General features: G+C 32.2%; 1 long non-coding RNA gene and 1 pseudogene across 1 annotated transcript; one reads left to right on the forward strand and one right to left on the reverse strand.

Moving 5' to 3' along the window:
- The first annotated feature begins 646 nt into the window (after positions 1-646).
- Positions 647-6,373, forward strand: LOC112789223 (uncharacterized; annotated as a pseudogene).
- A 6,559-nt stretch (positions 6,374-12,932) lies between these two features.
- LOC112789224 (uncharacterized) lies at positions 12,933-20,002 on the reverse strand. The gene is made up of 2 exons (XR_011879479.1): positions 19,811-20,002; positions 12,933-13,698 (listed from the first exon to the last, which is right to left on the reverse strand). It is a non-coding gene; the product is annotated as an uncharacterized lncRNA (long non-coding RNA).
- Positions 20,003-21,571: the final 1,569 nt, after the last annotated feature.

The following is a 21,571-nucleotide window of genomic DNA, read 5'->3' on the forward strand; positions in this document are numbered from 1 at the left end:
CAATCTTGACTCCCCGACTGTGCCGGATTGGATGTGGGTGTATGAGGCGATGTTTACCCGTCTTGGCGTTCGACTTCCCTTTTCTCCGTTTGTTCAGCAGTTATTGAGCCGGTGCTCCGTGGCGCCGTCCCAGCTAAATCCAAACAGCTGGGCGGCGATACGGTCTTTCGAGCTTGTCTGTGAATTTTTGGAGCTTCCTGCCTCATTAAACGTTTTCCTTTTTCTCTTTTTGTGTACCCTTCCGACCAAGGAGGGAAAGCACAAGAAGGCGTATGTGTCTTTTAGAGCTCAGCCTCATCGTCGGTCTTCAGTTTGTATGAAGATTCTTTTCATGATTTTAAGAGTGGATATTTTAAGGTTCGTCCCGCAAGGGGGCATCATCCTTTTTGGCTGACATTGGAGGGCGAGCGGCGGTTCCCACCTATTGGAACCTTAAGGCGGGGCCGTCGGTCTTTACTCGGGTTTCGCAAGAGTTCCTGACTTCGGAGAAATGGGATGTCGCTCTTGTTCTGTGGCAGTTGTTTGGGGAGCGCCCTCTTAATCCTCGGGATGTGATGGGAGATCCGGTTGCTTGTCGGTCGTATGTTGGTGTGTGTCTGTCCTTTTCTTGGTTCAAAGAAAAATCAATCAAGTCAAGAAAGAATTTGAGAAGAGAATTTAAGAGAGGCAAACTATGGGATTACCTCCATTTACGAGATGGTTGAGATGAATCAATATTTCTCTCTTCTTTTCTCAGTGGGAAAATACTCAAAAAGAAGGTTGGTTGAGATGCTGAATTACTTGAGTAAGTGACGGATCCTATTTAATTTCTTTTCTTTGTTCTCTTATCAACTGTGATATATGATTGAGTAAGCGAGGAAACTGCTACACACGTACGTTGATATTCTGTTTTTCCTTCTCGGTGTAATGTAGTCAGAATCAATGATATAGGTTTGTCTCCACCATCTTCTCTCCACTTTCTTTCTTTACTAAATTGGTATATATAGGTAGCACTGTAGGTTGGCTCCTTTCGATGTCATGTAGTCTGAAACAGGGTCCCTTCAACCATGTGATGTTCTTAAGTTCATCTTCTCGCACTCCTTTTCTCTTTTTCTTTATTCAGAAACCATGTGATGTATAATTGAGTATTCATAACACCTTCTGCTTTGCGAGGGATAATCTCTTTTTCTTTCTGTGTAATGTAGTCAGAAATAAAGTGATGTTCTTAAGTTCATCGTGGGTGAGCCTAGCTTAGAATATAATAAGCTTAGCTTATGTGAATCTCAATCATATCATAAACTTACTCACCTTAATAAACTGTTCTAGTGTCAATGATTTTTTTTGTACTTAAAAAAATAACATAAAAATGTATTGATTACTATTTTAAACTAGGTTGTTGATGATCTTCAAGAAAGGAGTGTTTAGATTCTTCTTTTGACCCATATTTTGCTAACAGATCTTGTTACTTACAACCTACCTCTTTTTAAAGTTCGTTAACTAGAAATCAATTCATGTGGCTTTATTACTTGTTGATTAGATTATTCTACACAATAGTATTGTCTACTATCATTTTTAAAACTGCTTGGTATAATTGAACTGTCTCCCTGAATAGATTTTACATACAAGATTATGAATTTACACATTCTCGTTTATTTTTTACAAAAATATAACAAAAATTGTTACTTTTAAAAATGTCGCAATCTTATATATGAAAATACAAAATCAAATTCAACATTTTCAAAAGCCACCCGGTCTTTAATCATATGGCAAGCAATGTTTTTTATAAAGAAATTTACGTTGCCAGAATAGTGTTTACACTTTACATTATTTTTATAAAAAAAATAGCTGAAGTGCATAAGCATAAAACTTGACAAGGGACAAGAAATAGTAAAAACTATGAAATCAAATTCAAGTGAATGAGGTCTTTGTATTTTAAGTTAGACAGAAATTTATTCATCTTTAAATGAAAAAGTTAGAGATTTATTTGTCTTTTTTATTTTTTTTTATATAATGCAAATAACTATAAGATTATTCATGGTATTTATGTAGTTTATAAAGTTAATTTGAAGATATTTTTGAGGGAAAAAAGTTAGTTTACTTAAAATATCAGCCAAAAAATTTAATTTTAATCCAAATAAAGTAAATTAATTCAATTTTATTTTGTACACTTCACAATAATTTTAAATATTATTTCAGTTAAATATGCATGACACATTTAGTTTGTCTTTTTATCAAATATATCTCTGATTTTTGTTTCACATTGAGTTTGTGTAAATCAGGATAAGATAGATACATTAGTCACAACATATAGCAATATGATTCTAAGGATATTATTGTGACGTGTAAAAGCAATGTACCATATGAATCAGGATTAATGCATATGAGATGTTTGTTTTAATGCTCCAATGGGGTTTTTGTTTCATAGGTGTTTGGTATGGCTGTTGGTTTGAAGAGAGATCCAATTGTAATTCTATGCTTTGATGGTGAAGCTCTTCTTGAGTTTGTTAATGGTCCAAGTTATGAAGCTGAAATGGCATCCATATTCTCTCAGATTGGTTCCCCTTAAAAATCACTTCATCACCATATAATTGCAGCTCTTTCTAAACTCACTGTTGATCAAGGAATTCCTCCTGCTTCAGATTCTTGGGTAATCATCAAATACCAACCTTTGTTACAAACTTTGTTTGCCTTGATCAAGTACATGACCCTATATTCTGACGCCGTTCGATTTGTGTAGTCTAAGTTCTTATTTGTTTGTCTGTTAATTATTGACTTCTTAGAACTGAATATTTTACACACACTTATGCTAAGTTCATTTTGTACTTACTATCCACTGTATTCTTACATCGTTTGATTCATGTAGTCGAAGTCGGTTAATTGTTGACTTACACAGTAATGCTAAGTTCATTTTGTACTTATTGGTTTATGTTAATCTATTTAGGTGTTTAGCAACATTGTGGAACCTGTAGTGTTATCTCAAGGTGGACCTGATTGGGATAAGCCTCTAGCTTCTGAAATCAAGAGACATTTTTGGAGGGGTTTAAGAAAGTTGCATTAAGTGCAGCTGAACGGCTTAAGGAACAGCCTGTCATTGTTGCTCATAGCGAAAACACCTTTGATGGATCTGGTGTTAAGAGACTACTATCCAACAAGTTTGAATTTGACAAGGTTAATTCATTTCTTTATAAATTAGGATCATATTATACATTATATATACTAATTATCTTACTTACTTTTGTTAAAATCTTGCATTGAGTTGATCAATCTATAGTTGGATATGCAGACTTAGAAATCAGTTGAAGAGAATTTGCCTAAAGATAAGAATGGAAAAATTTCAAAGGGGTATCTACGGCTAGCACTAGATGGAGTGTCTCCATCTGCTGGATTACCACCATTTGGTGCAATTGAAGAGGTATGATCCCAAATAATTTATCGAAGTTGCTTTATATTCCTTCTGATTTATAACAACTGTTAGTTCGGACCATGATTTATCCGAATTGACAGGTATTTTAAATCAGAGGGAGTAATATTTTGATGTTTCAAAAGTTGGTAGGTGAACTTTGTGATGGTTTGATTGTTATATATGCAGATGGATAAGGTTATTGGAGAAGTGTTCAAGATGATGAATGCAGATGATGCAAAGATGGTTAAAGAAGATGAATTCAAGAAAGTGTTAACTGAAATACTAGGAAGTATTATGTTGCAGCTTGAGGGAAATCCCATATCAGTTTCTTCCAACTCTGTAGTGCATGAGCCTCTTGGTTCTTTTTCTTCACTTCTGAAGCCATCAACTACTGAAACAGCAGCATAACCTTCTCCCAAGTATATATATATGACACTTAAGAAGTTATAATAATCATATCATAATAATATATAACATATGGAAACTATTAATTAGTAGCATGACTTGTCAAGTTTGTAAGTATGCTGTGGGGATATTTATGAATATTGTAGTGATTGTAGTGACTGGAGCAATGCTACTACAAGGCGTGTTGTGATGCAGGTATGTGCCTCTCTTAGTCCTTGCGCTTTCTTGTCTTGATTAATTTCCATAAAATTGCTGAGTATCTGGTAGTTGAAGTTGGTGTCATTGCTGAATGCTTTCAATCTTTCATAGCAAATTGGATAGTGTCACATTGTCCTCAACCTACCTTTTTACTTATCTATTTGTTGCCCTGAATAGTCGTAGCTTTCATATGCCGTTGTAGAAGATATCTGAATTCTAAACCCGATTTGGTACTGTATATAAAAGGCAACAATTGGTGAATTCTAAAATGTCCTTGGAATGGTTCCAATTTCGAAATTGAAATCTAAAAGGCTAAAAACCAAGCAGGTTTGATCAATATGGCACCGTTTGGTTGATGTCTGTGTATGCCAAAGACAGAGACACGGTAGAACGTGTTCTTTGTTTGGTACGTGAGACACAAACTAAGAGAGACACGGTGACGCATAGATACCTACAAAAAACATGTATTTTGTGTCTTTCCAATTAGCTGAGACACTAATTTTTAAGCTGAGACATGGAAAATTTTTACCATTTTATCCCTTCAACCTAATTTTTTTTCCTTCAACCATTCTTCATTTCCTCTCTCAGCCTCCGTACTCTCTCTGCCCATTGTTGTTGCCCGATTTGTGCTTCAATGGCATTGCTTCCATCCTCTCTCTAGTAGTGCTGTTTGTCTTCTGTCTTCTCCTTGCAGGTAGCGTCACATTAAAGAAGAAAATCTTTCTGCCTCACCCTTCGATCAACATCAACAACAACTGTTGTCGGTTCTGTCCTTCTTCCACCTTTATTCATTTTCATCTTCTTTTCATTCTTCTCTACCTTTTTCTTTTTTTTTCGTTTACTCTGTTGCCTTGTTTTACCTCAGATTCAATTTGTATTTGTTTTAATTTTTTTTTTAATAAAATTTTGAATGTTTTTATTATTCAATTGGAATGTTATTGAAGCACTTTTTTTTATTTTATAAATATTAAATTTCGGATTAAATTTTATTTGTGGTGTTCTTTGTTGCGGATGAGGTGATAACTTATTTGTATTTGGATTGATGGAGATTTGTGTTTGCTATGCTAACTTTTAGCAATTTTGGGTAAATTTTTTATGTTTATGGAGTTGATTTTGTTTTGGATAAAGAATTACCAAAAATTAAAAAAAAAAATCTGTGTTGGTTTTAAAGATGGTGATGCCATGATAAATTGTGATGATTTTGAAGGAATATGAAAAGGTATAAGTGGTGATGGTGATATAGGAATGAATTGGATAAAATTGACTTTTTAGTAAAATTGTGAGTTGTGTGTTCTGTCTATATCCTAATTAACAAACAGAATGCAAAATTAATGTCTTCTTGTGTCTATGTACTCTTGTGTATTTGTGTCTATGTCTTCATGATTTTAAGACATAAACCCTAAACCCTAAACCTATGTCTTCATGATTTTAAGACATAAACCAAACACAGCCTATGATACGGGGACATTGTAAATCTGAAGCAGTTAAACTATCATTCTGTATAGTAGCGGTTAGTATGTCAGAGACATAGACAGTTTGGTTTTACTGTTTTGCATTTTCGAGTGAAATATTGTACGGTTTGCCTGATTTTTATTTATTTATTTATTTTTGTGCTTTTTTTCAGGTTACCTGTGGTATTGCTGTTTTTCTAAAGCCAGAGTTTTACTCCTGTAGTAAATTGAAATCGTTGACTTTGGGGTGGGTTCAACATACAAAATCTTCATTAGCAACCTTGACAATATAATGGCCTACTTCCGCGATTGCTCTCAACATGCAGATTTTGAAATCCTGACTATTTAGAAGGTATTAATAAATCCCCTTCATTTTGAATTAATTTGATCAACTTTTTTTATGCTAAACAATGCGTGTGGATATATTCGTTAGAGATTGCTTTCTTTGTTATGGCTGATCATATAAATCTGAATTCATGGTTAAAGTTTGTATGTGAATAATATTCTACATTGACTATTTTAGCATCTAAGCTTGTATGTGGCTAATCATATATTACATTTACTTTGCGCACATGTTTTCCAATGTGAAATTATATTTTTAGACAAAGAAGACCATGCATTTGTAACCTATAACAAATTTACATACTATTGTGAATTTACAAATTTTCACTTATTTGCATCATCTTTCTTTGTTTCTTCATAGGATATTTGATGTAATGCCAGTGTAAATGTTGCATTAAGGTGTAGCATTTAATACTTATTTAGATATTTATACTAGTTTTGCTATAGATGTAGATTATGGGGAATAGCGATCTATAAGAAGGATAGTATAAGCTTATAGTACAATGATAATGGGCTACAATCTATTTCAGTTGTTTCCTTTTTTATTTCTTGTGACTGTTTTGATCACTTTAGTGAAGAACAAAGTTGTGTCCGTTGTGGATTGTATTGGTTGCAACTTCAAAAGAAGTAAAAAAATAAATAAAATAAAATTAGTGTAAAAATTGTTGAATTATACTGATAGTTCATGAAAAGAGCATAGTTATGTTATTCATGAATTATTTTAACCTTTAGTCTAGATTGTGAATTATAAATTTGATGTATTTAAAATTTTTTAATATTTTGAATTCTATATTTCTATGTAAATATTGTAAATATTTTTTAGTATTTATTTAAAAAATTGATCCATATTTGATTTTTTTTATATTTTATGAAAATATAATTATTTATGAAATTAAGTTTTAATAGTAGTAAATGTGAAATTAGAAAAAATCTATAATTATAAGATTAGGAACAGTAACCGCTTTATCGCGCAATTTAGTTTTTTAATTAAGGAATTAGCGACCAATTTAGCAATCGATTTTAGATTTTCAAATTAGACATCGGCGACCAAAAAGTTGGTCACCATTTAACGACCGATTTACTCGACGACCAATTTAGTGATGGAAAATTTGGTTACCATCTAGCGACCGATTATGTTAGCGACCGATAGTCTTTGGTGAGAAATTTGGTGGCCTTGTTAAAAAATCGGTCGCTAATAGTTAGAGACCACTAGAATCGGTCGCTAAATCGGACGCTAAGGGTTTAGCGACCAATTTAAGAAAAAAAATCAGCTATTATTCCAGTAATTTTTTGTAGTTCGAAGATTATAAGTTTCAAAGACATTATGAAGTTTGGAGGTGCTCTTTTAACTTTTAACCAATCCATTTACTATAAGGTAGGTGCTCTGCCTACATATTTATATAATATATAAAAAATATATATTTTTTATTAAAAACAAACCTACAAATATATATATTTATTTCTTCACTCTGAATCCATATCAAGAGTATTTTTGTTGCTATAAACCCTCCTTATAAAGTAAATTTTATAATGCTTTTATTTTGATATCTAAATTTTCTAATTTTGTTTTTAAAAATAAAAAATTAAATATTTAAAATTTATTAAATATTATTTATTTATATTTTTTAAATAAATTAAACACAATATTAAAGACAACATCACATTCACGGTAATAAAATGGAAAGCCTTGCCTATTTTACTAGGATTTGTGTCGTAATCGGAACAAACTATTTATCAAGGTGTAATAATCTACTTTAAATTAAAAATAAAAAAACAAAAATAAATTTAATATCATTATCTGAAATTGGGTTTAAGATGAACTTTTTTAGATATGTAAATGATATATTTATAGGATAGCGGCTCTATTAAATATAGAAATGAAATAAAATGACATTTTGCTAATTTCAAACTAATTATTCTATAGAAGTGTAGATTATTTTTCAAAACAAAAGTATAAATAGATAATAAAATTACGAAACAATGTAAACAATGAATATATCGGATGTTCAATTCAATAGGTATGCAGATGATTATGTTAATTATTTTTAATTGGATAATTATTTCTTTTGATTCGATTTATTCATGTACAGTTAATAATAGCTGGATGTTCAATTTATTAAGTGTGCAGATAGTTATCCTAATATTAAAATTTAAAAATAATTTAAAAATGGACTGCTTTTTTACTTTATTAAATCAATTATAGAATCTATTATTTATATTGTTTACAAAAATTATTGTCTACTTAACAAGACATTTTTTCAAATAATCTAGCCTAATTCTCTCCACTTAGAATAACATGGTTCAAAGTCCATGTTGGGAACTCCTTGTCGCTGGAAACCAACGAAAACGCAGACGGCCAATGCTGGCTTCTCGTTCTTCATGGCGGTGGGAAACGTCGTAAGATACGCCGCCAGTTCTTACAGCAGTCTCCACCACATCTTCCTGTTCACAAAAACGAAAGCATGCGATGTATATTGTGCACATCTCAAAAGCTGCTTCTTCCTCTCAATAGCCATGTTGCTAGCCCTAGCCACGGCCAGCTCCGTATACGTCAAAGAGAAATCACTCTCGCCGGAGAAATCAACAGCGGCGGATGCCGAGAACGAAGGCAAATCACACGGCATATATGATAATTTAATAGTATAAAATTAGCATATCTTCCACCTTCTTAATATTAATTCTAAATACTTGTTTCACCAAAGATCGAACTCTTGACCTTTCGGATCTAGAGTTCTAATACCATGTCATGATACCACTCATCCCAGAAGCTTACGCTGATGAAAAAAGGTAACACTAATAATTATATCTCTAATACTCCCTAAACCTCCATTGTACACATTGTACAAATATTTCATTGACTTCTTATACTTTTCCTATTGTTATATATCTAACTTGAACATATAACTACTACCTCCAATTCAAGTGTTGATAAAAGTAATTTTAAAAAATCTAACAAAAAGATGACAAAACAATTAATTGTTTAGCGTACTTTTGTTTCTTATATAACTAGATGACATCATATAAAATTGTCGCTTAAATATTTCTGTTAGTTTTAGTTTAAGGTATAGATTTGGTACCATTTTATCTTATCAAGTCATTCTAAAAAAAACAGAAACTTGATAAGTCATACACTAAAATAATTTAATAATATAAATTTAAATCATGCTCTAAGCCATTATGATAGATCAGAATCCAAATTTAAACTATTAGATTACTTTAATGTATGATAATGACTTAAAATATATATCTCCAAAAAACAAAATTATTCAAAGCTTTAAATTTGTGCAATATATGCAGAGAGATTTAGAAACTGTGGTAACCAGCAGCCAGCAGGTATCAGAATAATGCACAAAATACAAGCATGTAAACCTCTATAAGAAGTCTCAAATTTATGTAAATTGTGATGATTAAGTTTTTATCTTTTTTCTTGCTTCTGATCCTAAAAGGCTACCCTGTCATTCATAGGATGTACCATGAATGTACCTTTGTGTAGATTATGAGTCTATGTAATAAAATGTATATTTATTTATCATGAGATAACAAAAACTAAATAATAAAATAATGACATGCTTATTTTGTTATTTAATGCAACTATCGTTGGCATGAGACCCGTGTATAAGGGATTGTTTTTCAAAAGTTCTTGTAAACTCACTACAACAATTTCTTAAGATAGCGACGGTTATTTTGCGGCGGTTGTGTGAAATCGCCGTGAAAAGACAAACTGCGGCATATATAGCAGCGGTTAGAGGTTGGGGCTACAATCAGACCGACATTTAGCGGCGATTTTTTTAAAACCGCCACTATATTTCCATCAGGTTTGCATTTCGCGACGTCCTTTCAAAAACCGCCGCTATATGTGCGCCGGGTGACTTATTGTTTTATATTTTGCGGCGGTTTGGTTTAAACCGCCGTAAAATGCGTATTACCACATATTGTAATGTTTTCTTTAGTAATAACCATCTGGGTATAATCTAGTTAAGTAAACACTAGTATCTTAAGATACATATGTTTAAATCATTGTTACATCTTTTTATATATGATCCAAAAGTGTATAAAGAGTATAATGAATAGTACATTTAATAATACCCATAATGAATATAATAAATAGTACATTCAATAATAAATAAAAATAATAATAATTATAAATATTTTTTTTAAATTATTAAAAATCAAATATTTTCTAAAAATAATAATTAAATATATTTTCTATAAATTATTAAAAATAATGATTAAAAATATTTTCTACAAATCATTAAAAATGTAAAATTTTATATCTTTACTAAAATTATAATTTTAAATTTTAAATTTTTTATTTTAATAATTTGTTGAGCATTTATTAAAATAAAAAATTTAAAATTTTTATTAATAACAATCTTAACCTGTATTCTTAGATATAAGAATTCATAATAACAAAATTAAAAATTAATTAATATTTTAACAAAACTAAATACTAAATAGAATAAAAATATTTTTAAATAAAAACCAATTAATGATCTGCATATTATCATGGTTAATAAATTCAATAATGCTAACTTACCAACAAATATAATGTTTTTGGCAAATATTTCACTAATTTTAAATATTAAAGATTAAATTCTAAATCTTAATAAATATTTTTAGAAAATGTTAGATTTTTAAGAATTTATAAAAAATATTTATAATTATTATTATTTTTATTTATTATTGAATGTACTCTTTATTGAATTCATTATGGATATTATTAAATGTACTCTTTATATACGCTTGAATCATATATAAATAGATATAAATTAATTCGATCTACTATGGTCCAAAATTAATTGAAAATGGACCGATTTGAATTACTAGGGACGTCCTAGCATGCATAATTTAAATCACCCTATTTCGAACTTCCCAAAGATTACATGCAAGCATAATTCGAATTGGACAAATTTGAATTACAAGCATCACTGCTAATTCGATTAGGACTAATTCGAATTAGTGTTGGTTTGTCTCATTCGAATGGGACTGATTCGAATTACATAAGAATGTACTTTTGGGATATCCTGGTAATGTTTTTCAATTTGGTAGATTTGTGTAATTTGGTCATCCATTTGGTTTAATTGTGCATTTTGCCCATTATATAAGGTGCCTATAATAACACTATGATCAGATATAAAGTATACAACAAGAAATTGTGTGGCAATAAAATGTGTTCATATGATATACATAATTATTAGCGTTATATATCGAATAGTCATTTGGCTTGGTGGCAGCATGATATTATTAAAGCTTTTCCTTCTTCCAGGTTCAAGGTTTGAGCCCTGCCTTCTTCATTTGTGGAAGGCTTTACATAGTTTAATTGGACCACCGGTACATAGTTGATCCACATGTTGTGGGTCCATTGGTGGAAGCGCGGGTTTAATTGGACTACCAGACGATCCGATCCAATTCCAATAACTATGAACGAAAATACTAAAATTTGGCGGCGGTTTAGAACCGCCGCAAAACAAGTGTTACTTTCGTTTATTTGCTATTTAGCGGCGGTTATAATAACCGCCGCAAAACCTATTCACATTTCGCGGCGGTTGACTAAAACCGCCGCTATTCGTTTTGCCACGTCCTATTTTCCGGCGTTTCATGAAACCGCCGCGAAATGTTTTGCGACGGTTCAAAACCGCCGCTAAACGGCTCCAAGAACCGCCGCTAAATAGCGTTTTTGTTGTAACCGTTGATTATGATTTCTTTTTTATTAAGGAGATACATTAGACCAAGAAATGACTTTGTTAAATGGAAAAATTGCTTAAAACTAAAAGATACGTTACATACTCAGTTTTTGACTTTTGTGTACTGTGAATATTCTTGCAATGGAAGCATATTATTATATAGTTATATCAGTTAATATGATCTAACACTATGCCAAAATTTGGATGCAATTGAAAATTTTACTTTAGACAAGCGATCTTGAAAACATTTTTATGGGAGCCAAACATATAATTAAGATATAAATTATGTGTCATGAAACTATTTTTTTTTCAAAAACTTAAATTCATAGGAAAGGTATTGATTATATCTCTAATATTATGTCAATTATTTATGTTCAAATTAAAAGTATTAATATTTTTTATCTTTCAATTATTATAACTTCATAATTATTATAGAATTGTAATAAATTATAATTAGCATAATAACATTTAAAATTATAATAAATAGATATTTTTGTTTTTAATTTTAAATTATTTTTTTAAATATTAAAAATTGATAAGAAAAATATAAAATGATAAACTTTAAATTTAACAAAAGCTTTTTTTTTAATTTTATGATATCACTTATTCTATTGTGCAACACATTTTGACAATGACATAGAAAATTAAAACATTAGACTTATTTTAATAAACACTACTCAGGGAATAAATCACGTGGAATTAGTTTATCTATTTTATAATTTGGTTGAAAAATAATGTATTATAAAATATTAAAATTAATAAAATAGTATGAAATCATTTGTTAATATTATTTATTATTTTATAATTGGATTTCATTTAATAAAATCATTATAATTTAAAAGTATTAGCTTGTCTTTCTAATTATAAACTTAACGAATATTATTTATAATTATAATATAATCAAGATATAAATAAATAAAAGTAAAAGAATAATAAAGATTGATGACGTTAAAAAAAAGAGATATATATAATGGATAAAAAAAAGAAAGAAAAAAAAAGTACTTTTTAGAAGATTGAACTAAGAATCGGAGCATTGTGTAATGACTTACAAGAGAGTGAACACTAACTCAACTTCTATTTATTGTAATTTTAGATGTTATTATGTGAATTATAATTTATTACAATTCTATAATTATGAAGTTATAATGATTGAAAGATAAAAATATTAATACTTTTGATATTTTTTCTCTACTGATTACATATCCCTATAATGTAAAGATCTGTATGCAGCATTAAAAAATGGAGATGACATTCAAATTTACAATGTAAGAGCAAAAATAGATTACATGGAACATACAAAATGGAGATGGCATTCAAATTTATAATGTAAAAACAGAAATGCATTACATGGCTTTCAAATGAGTTAGAATCAATGGGCTTTCACACTGGCTGTTTAATAGAATAATTTTTTTTTTTGGTTTAGAAACGGGGTAACAGAATATAACAATTACACATTGAACTCTTTCTGTAGATAAATAAACAAAGCATACAATTTTTTTTGTTTTTGTTGTTCATACAAAGACACTCACACTCTCACTAGCATACAATTATTTGTACAATTCATAATATATATGAAGGCAAGAAAGACCCAACCAAAAATACCTAAAGTTCATTCGCCAATAATCCATTTCTTAGCAAAGGGGCCCAAACACCTTGTTGGATTAAACCCAACACCAGCATTGCCTAGGTATCCAGTAACAATTATAGAGGCAAATGTTGTCAATGCCAATGCTCCAGCAGTCACAGCAGACACCCTTGGTAATCCTAATTTCTCTAACTTTTTCTTGTCAAATCCCAAAGTAAACAGCACCAAAGATGTGAATGAAAATTCTATAAAAAATGCAACTAGTGGCTTTGATCCTAGTTTTATATTATGATCATCACCAATTGCACAGCTTTTAAATGAATATTTTTCTTGTAATTTTGGATTCATTACATATTTTAGTATAATGAAACCAGTTATTGAACCAATACACTGTGCAATGATATACATTAGTCCACGTGTTATAGTAATAACATTCTTTAACGTTGCTATTACTGTGACAGTGGAACTCATGTGAAATTCGGAGAATGGAATTGTGTTTATTAAGAGCAAAAATAATAGAATGAATATTACAACAGGGACTAACAGTTGGGGATCAACTTCATTTGAGTCCAAGCAGCCCAATATTGAGCCTGTTTGCATAAACATTAACATGCAGTTGAGAACTAGCTCTCTCAGCGCTGCCACCCATGTCTGAAACAAGAAGAAAATAAAATAAAATGTCATCCTTTGTTATATTAATCTTAGGGACAGTAATACAGTATAATTTTTTATTAAAAAAATGACAAAAACCCTTTAAAAAAAGCATGTTGATATCCCAAAACAATTGTTGCAGACACAAAAAAAGGCTTTTGAACCAAAAAATAAAGACCTATGTTTGTTGGGACGCAAACTATGGTCCAAATGAAAGAGTCTAGCAGCGGAAACGATAACAATGTCCAACACAAGAACAATATAGAAGCACTCACAACACAATATAGCAGCAACTATAACAAGCAAATATAACAAGTAAAGCAATAACAAGCACACACCGAGATTTTAACATGAAAAACCCCCTCAATGTGAGAGGTAAAAACCACGGGTCGTCCAGACCAATGAAATAGCTCCACTATAATCAAATGAGGTACAAGAGAGTCTCAAACAAAGTACAAAAATGTGCATATAACCAGCCAAAACATCAAAGCACCAAAGCTCACAAATAAGAAGCAAGAAGATGAAATATACCCAAAAAACAGAGTTAATGTCGAAGCCAATTTCTTCCTCTGTAGACCTCCAATTAAAATCTCCACCGTTCAGAATGAAGAACAAGATGATAGGAACATGCAGTTTAAATTTCAAGCCGATCCAACGGTGAACAACTGAGAAACTGCTATTTGAAATTTGCTGCTTTGGACAAAAATGGGAATTCTGTTTTCCCTTTCTTTCTCTCTTTTGTGGCTACTCTCTATCACTATCAATGACCCTCAAAAACTGATTAGGGTTGTGGCACAATGGGTGCAAGAGACACCCTCAAAATGTTGGGCTTGGGCCTCACAAAGGAGAGAAAAAACCCAACAAATCTCCCCCTTCACGACTAGGTGGAGGCCCTTGCCATTCCGGCGATCAAACAACATGTTTCAAACTTTTCTCTTGACAATGCTTTTGTCATCATATCAGCACCATTATCATCAGTGTGAACTTTTTCAAGTTCCAACAACTTGGAATCTAACACATCCCGTATCCAGTGATACCTAACATCGATATGTTTAGATCTTGGATGAAAAGTAGAATTCTTGGCAAGATGAATAGCACTTTGGCTATCACACAACAAGACATAACGGTCTTGCTTAAAACCAAGTGCTGCAAGAAACTTCTTCATCCACAACAACTCTTTACATGCTTCAGTTGCTGCAATAAACTCTGCCTCTGTGGTAGAAAGTGCAACACACTTCTGTAACCTTGACTGCCATGAAATAGCTCCCCCTACAAACTTGACCAAATAACCTGAAGTAGACTTTCGAGAATCAATATCTCCTGCCATGTCTGCATCAGTAAAGCCAACTAGCAAAGGTTTCTCACCACCAAAACTCAAACTCAAGTTAGTTGTACCTTTGAGATATCTCATAATCCATTTAATAGCATTCCAATATTCTTTACCTGGATTAGAGAGAAAACGACTCACAGTACCAACCGCATGAGCAATGTCTGGTCTAGTACACACCATAGCATACATCAAGCTTCCAACAGCTGAGGCATAAGGAATTTCATCCATTGCTTGTTTCTCCTCATCAGTGGTTGGACACTGCTTGGTGCTCAACTTAAAATGAGGAGCAAAAGAACTAGCAACACATTTGGCATCATTCATGCCAAACCTTTGAAGCACCTTCTTTATGTACTTCTCCTGTGACAAATAAAGCTTCTTGGAATCTCTATAACGAGTAATAGTCATGTCCAAAATCTGTTTGGCAGGACCCAAGTCCTTCATAGCAAAGAACTTGCTCAACTGTTTCTTCAACTCATTAATCCTCAAAACATTCTTGCCCACAATCAAAATATCATTCACATAAAGCAAAAGAATGATAAAATCATCATCAGAAAATTTTTGCACAAATACACAATGATCTAAAGTTGTCTTACGGTAACCATGCTCCCACATAACAGATTCAAACTTCTTGTACCACTGTCTTGGAGCTTGCTTCAACCTATAAAGACTCTTCTTAAGCCTGCACACAAAATCTTCCTTTCCTTTAACAACAAAGCCCTCCGGTTGCTCCATGTAGATCTCCTTATCTAAATCACCATAAAGAAAAGCTGTCTTCACATCCATTTGCTCAATCTCCAAATCAAGAGATGCTGCTAATCCAAGCACAGCACGAATGGATGACATCCTCACAACAGGAGAAAAGATCTCCTCATAATCAACACTTTTTCTCTGGCTAAAACCTGTAACAACCAATCTAGACTTATACCGAGGCTTAGAATTGTGTTCTTCATTCTTGATTCTAAATACCCATTTGTTCTTCAAAACTCGCATACCCTTCGGTAGCTTCACCAACTCATAGGTATCATTCGCAAGCAAGGACTTCATTTCTTCTTGCATAGCTTCAAGCCATTGAGCTTTGCTTTCATCTTCAACAGCCTCTCCAAAGCATTCAGGTTCTCCCCCATCAGTCAACAAAACAAACTCATGTGGAGAATACCTTGATGAAGGCTTCCTCTCTCTTGTAGACCTTCTGAGTGCATTTGCAGGAATTTCCAAAGTTGGTTCTTCATCTTGATCATCATCACCAACTTCATCAAGTATCGGATCAACTGTTCCATCTTCACCTGCACTTGTATCATGCTCATTATTTTGAGCTTCAACTCTACCATCTTCTACCATAGGCATAGAGGGAGTAGTATCCATCTCAGAAAAATCATCACTAGGCTGAACCATTGGCTTCTCTGCATGATCAACATCCTTCAATGTTTGGTTTTCAACAAAGACAACATCTCTAATTCAAATCACCTTCTTGTTAACAGGATCATAAAACCTGTAACCAAACTCATCCATGCCATAGCCAATAAAAATACTGCCTAGTCTTTACATCAAGTTTAGATTTCTCATCTTTAGAAATATGAACAAAAGCTTTACATCCAAAGACTCTTAAATGATCATAAGAAACATCTTTACCTGACCATACCTTCTCTGGCACTTCAAATTGCAAGGGAACACATGGTGTCCGGTTCAAGACATGAACAACAGTGCTCAAAGCTTCACCCCAAAAGGATTTTGCCAATCCAGACTGTGACAGCAAGCACCTAACTCTTTCAACCAATGTTCTGTTCATCCTTTCAGCTAAGCCATTCAACTGAGAAGTCTTTGGAGGAGTCTTCTGATGTCTTATACCATGCTCTTTACAATAAGCATCAAATGGACCTGAGTACTCACCACCATTGTCAGTACGAATACATTTCAACTTCTTTCCAGTTTCTTTTTCAACAGAAGCTTGAAATTGCTTGAACACATTCAAAACTTGATCTTTGGTCTTCAAAGTGTAAACCCATAATTTCCTAGAATGATCATCAATAAAGGTTACAAAATAGATAGACCCTCCAAGTGTTCTTGTCTTCATCGGCCCACATACATCAGAATGCACCAAGTCAAGTATCTCCGGCTTCCTTGAAGGTGGATGGCTCTTAAAAGAGACCCTGTTTTGTTTTCCAGCAAAACAGTGATTGCACTTTTGCAAAGCAACCTTACAACCAGATAAAAGATTCCTCTTGGATAACATATTCATGCCTTTCTCACTCATATGACATAATCTCTTATGCCATAAATCAGTTTCATCAACAAACTCAGCAGCATTAACAACATCTTTCACAATCTTTGCTTGAGTTAAATAAAGAGTAGAGTGTCTTGTACCTCTAGCAACAACCATGGAACCCTTGGTGAGCTTCCAGCTATCACGAGAGAATGAGCTATCCAAGTCTTCATCACACAACTTACCAACAGAAAGTAAGTTCAATCGAATATCTGGAACATGCTTCACACGCTTCAAAGTCAACTTGGTGCCGTTGGAGGTTTCTAAGCAAACCTGTCCAACACCAGCACATTTTGCAACACCTTGATGAGCCATTTTCACATCACCAAAATCACCAGGAGTATAGGACGTAAACAAATCCCTCCTAGATGTAACATGAATAGAAGCACCGCTATCAATCACCCAACTAGTGCTATTATCAACAAGGTTAACAGATTCAAACTCCTCAACAACAAGAAAATCATCATGAGTTACATTAACCTTGTCTTCCTTGTTACCATCATCTTTATTTGTGCTCTTGTCTTTACTTGCCTTGGCTTTCTCCTTCTTTAGCTGCCAACAAAATCTCTTCACATGTCCTTTTTGACCACAATGATGACACTCAATATTCTTATACTTTCCTCAAGACTTGCTTCTGCTTTGATCTCTACCTTTAGGACCTCGACTTTTGCTTCTCCCCCTAGACTCAGAAACAAGAACATCTGAATGTGTAGTCGATGTACCTTGTGACTTTCTTCTCATCTCTTCATTCAAAACACTGCTCTTGGCAAGATCCATAGAGATTACACCATCAGGAGCAGAATTAGACAATGACATTCTGAGAATTTTCCACGAGTCTGGTAAAGAGCCAAGAAGTAACAATCCTTTCAAACTTGATACCCATGGAAGATAACTGATTCATAATTCCTTGGAAATTATTCAAGTGATCTGTCATTGATGTCCCATCTGTATACTTCAAAGCCAACAACTGCTTGATCAAAAACATCTTGTTATTCCCAGTTTTCCGAGCATACAACTGTTCAAGCTTAATCCAAAGGGTCCGAGCATGTGTCTCTCCAATAATATGGTTCAACACATTATCGTCAACCCACTGCCTAATATATCCACAAACTTGTCTATGCAACAAAGTCCAATCATCATCAGACTTATCATTAGGCTTCTCTATACCAAAAACTGGTTGATGAAAATTTTTGACATAAAGCAAATCTTCCATCTTTGACTTCCACAAATCATAATTAGGACCATTAAGAGTGATCATCCTACTAGTATTAGTATTAGCTTCCATTGTTCACAGAATTACAAGCCCAGAAAAATAATACCAACCAGGCTCTGATACCAGTATGAAAGAGCCTAGCAGCGAAAACGACAACAATGTCCAACACAAGAACAATATGGAAGCACTCACAACACAATATGGCAGCAACTATAACAAGCAAATATAGCAAGTAAAGCAATAACAAGCACACACCGAGATTTTAACGTGGAAAACCCCCTCAATGTGAGAGGTAAAAATCACGGGTCGTCCAGACCAATGAAATAGCTCCACTATAATCAAATGAGGTACAAGAGAGTCTCAAACAAAGCACAAAAATGTGCATATAACCAGCCAAAACATCAAAGCACCAAAGCTCACAAATAAGAAGCAAGAAGATGAAATATACCCAAAAAACAGAGCTAATGTCGAAGCCAATTTCTCCCTCTGTAGACCTCCAATTAAAATCTCCACCATTCAGAATGAAGAACAAGATGATAGGAACACGCAGTTTAAATTTCAAGCCGATCCAACGGTGAATAATTGAGAAACTGCTATTTGAAATTTGCTGCTTTGGACAAAAACGAAAATTCTGTTTTTCTCTTTCTTTCTCTCTTTTGTGGCTACTCTCTATCACTATCAATGACCCTCAAAAACTGATTAGGGTTGTGGCACAATGGGTGCAAGAGACACCCTCAAAATGTTGGGCTTGGGCCTCACAAAGGAGAGAAAAAATCCAACACCAAAAAGGTAACCCTTTTCTCCTGTTTATGAAGTAAGTATGAAATACCAAAAAAAAAACGCAGGTCCATCACTCTCCTGTTATCTCTCTCTTTCACCGTTTTCTGTTTTCTTTTCGTTAATTTTTTTTTTCGCCAAAAATTCCATATCTGTCGCCGACAGTGTTTTTTGGCCACACAACGTCTCTTTTCACTCGGTCTCTTCTCATCACTCTCTCACAGTCTTACCTCTCTTTGGTCTCGCTCACTCACTCACTCACAACTCGTCGTCGCACTGTGTCGTCCATCGCCGGTGGCAGAAGCAGACAAAACCTGCATCTAGTCTCTGGACAGGTGAGTTCTAACAAATTGCCCTGTTTTTCATTGCTGTAAATCATCACTTGAAGGTGTAGTGATGAATTGATGATAATCAGCAACAAATTCAATAGAACAAATACATATGTTATAACTAATAATGACTAGAAGCTAAAATGAACAAATACATATGTTATATATATAATGACAACAACAACAACAAGGTATTCAATTACCAGTGGCATGAAAATCTCATGTGCTCCAATGAAAGAAAGAAAATTAGACTTTGAAGACTTGTTGCTATCCAAAGTGGTAACCTTGTCGGTCTGAACAGTAGAACTTGCCATCAGTCCTGGATTTTCAAAAGGAACAACTTTCTGAACTTTAAATTAGAAGCAAATGATATTTCTTTCAACTAATTCATGCATATATATATATATATATATATATATATATATATATATATATATATATATATGGGCCAATGCTAGCATGTAAGAAAAAATATATAAAATTTTTTATTTTGAAAAGTGAAGTTAAATATAAAATAAAGATTTTAACTAAATTTTAAGAATATGCATTACACATCATGTATTTATTTTTTTTATTATAAAAAAATATTTATTTTAGAAAAATATTTTTTACTATAATCAATAAGACCTGTAATTTAGTACCATAATCTTATATAAGGGTTTAAAGACCTACTCTCAGGATGAAAAGGCTAAAATTTACGAAAATATTTGATAACCAAAGAAAATTAATAAAAAAAATTATAATTTGTCTTATTTAACATTTATTTATTGTTGTCACAATTAATAAATAGTAAATAAAATAAATTCTGACTGTTTCTTTTTCTTCTTAGTATTACCAAAAATTCATAAGATATTTTTTCTCGTTATAATTAATAATTGCCACTATTTCAGTTTCAGGTACACAAATTTGGATATTTTGTAGACATTTACTGTTGCGATGATTATGATGATTCATCTTTTTATTATGAATTTTTTTGGATACCTATATGATATATTTATAGGATAGCAGAATTTTATCAATCGTAGAAATAAAATGATCACGTTTTGTTAATTTCTAACGAATTATTCTATAGAAGTGACGATCACTTTTCAAACAATCTAAACTTGTTTATACTATTTATAATCTTAAATAAATTTATAGTCAAAATATAGTGATAAAAAGATTATACGGAAATACAAGATTCTATAGTAACATGCTACTCAAAATCTTATAATATTAAATATTTGTCTCTCATTTTACTCTAATCTAGTACAATTAGCATTGAATATCCTTTGGTATGTTCATAGAGAATATATATATAATACAGAAAGAAACCAGCATTAGTTATTTACTATATAATAATAATAATATCTTATATACTGAGTTGAAACAAATTCTAATAGATTAAGGCTTTCTTGTCTTGTTCACAAGTGAAAAATTTTATAATGTTGGAATAATAATTAAAAATACTAAAAATTGCTGATATTAAAGAATTTTTTAAAAAAATATGCATGCCAATATATATTTTTTCTTCTTAGGAAAGATTGAAATTAATTAATTATATAATCTCATTAATTTATTACATAAAAATGTAGCTTACCAAGAAGCACTGAAAAGGGGGATAGAAGACTAAGGCAAGTGTATCACCAACTAAACGTGAAGAAGAATATGAAAATTGCTTCAGCCACAGTGTCACCTTCAATATCTCCATCTTCAACAAGACCACTTGTGATACTCAGAATAATGAAAAGGAATAGCTTATCAATGTTTGAATAAAAAAAATAATAATAAAAGGTGGAAAGAAAATCCTACCCAATACAAGTCTCTTACCCTATTATTAGTACTACATTGATCAAGGGTAGCTAGGTATAGCTATATAGTGTGAGTGACTCTTTGTTTCTTTCTTTCTTTTATTTTATTCAAAGAGGAAGGAATAAATAATAATAGTACCAAAAAAGAAAGAAAAAATGAGGTGAAATTATTAA

The sequence above is a fragment of the Arachis hypogaea genome, chromosome 3, assembly GCF_003086295.3.
Source record: "Arachis hypogaea cultivar Tifrunner chromosome 3, arahy.Tifrunner.gnm2.J5K5, whole genome shotgun sequence".
In the NCBI taxonomy this organism is placed as follows: Eukaryota; Viridiplantae; Streptophyta; class Magnoliopsida; order Fabales; family Fabaceae; genus Arachis; species Arachis hypogaea.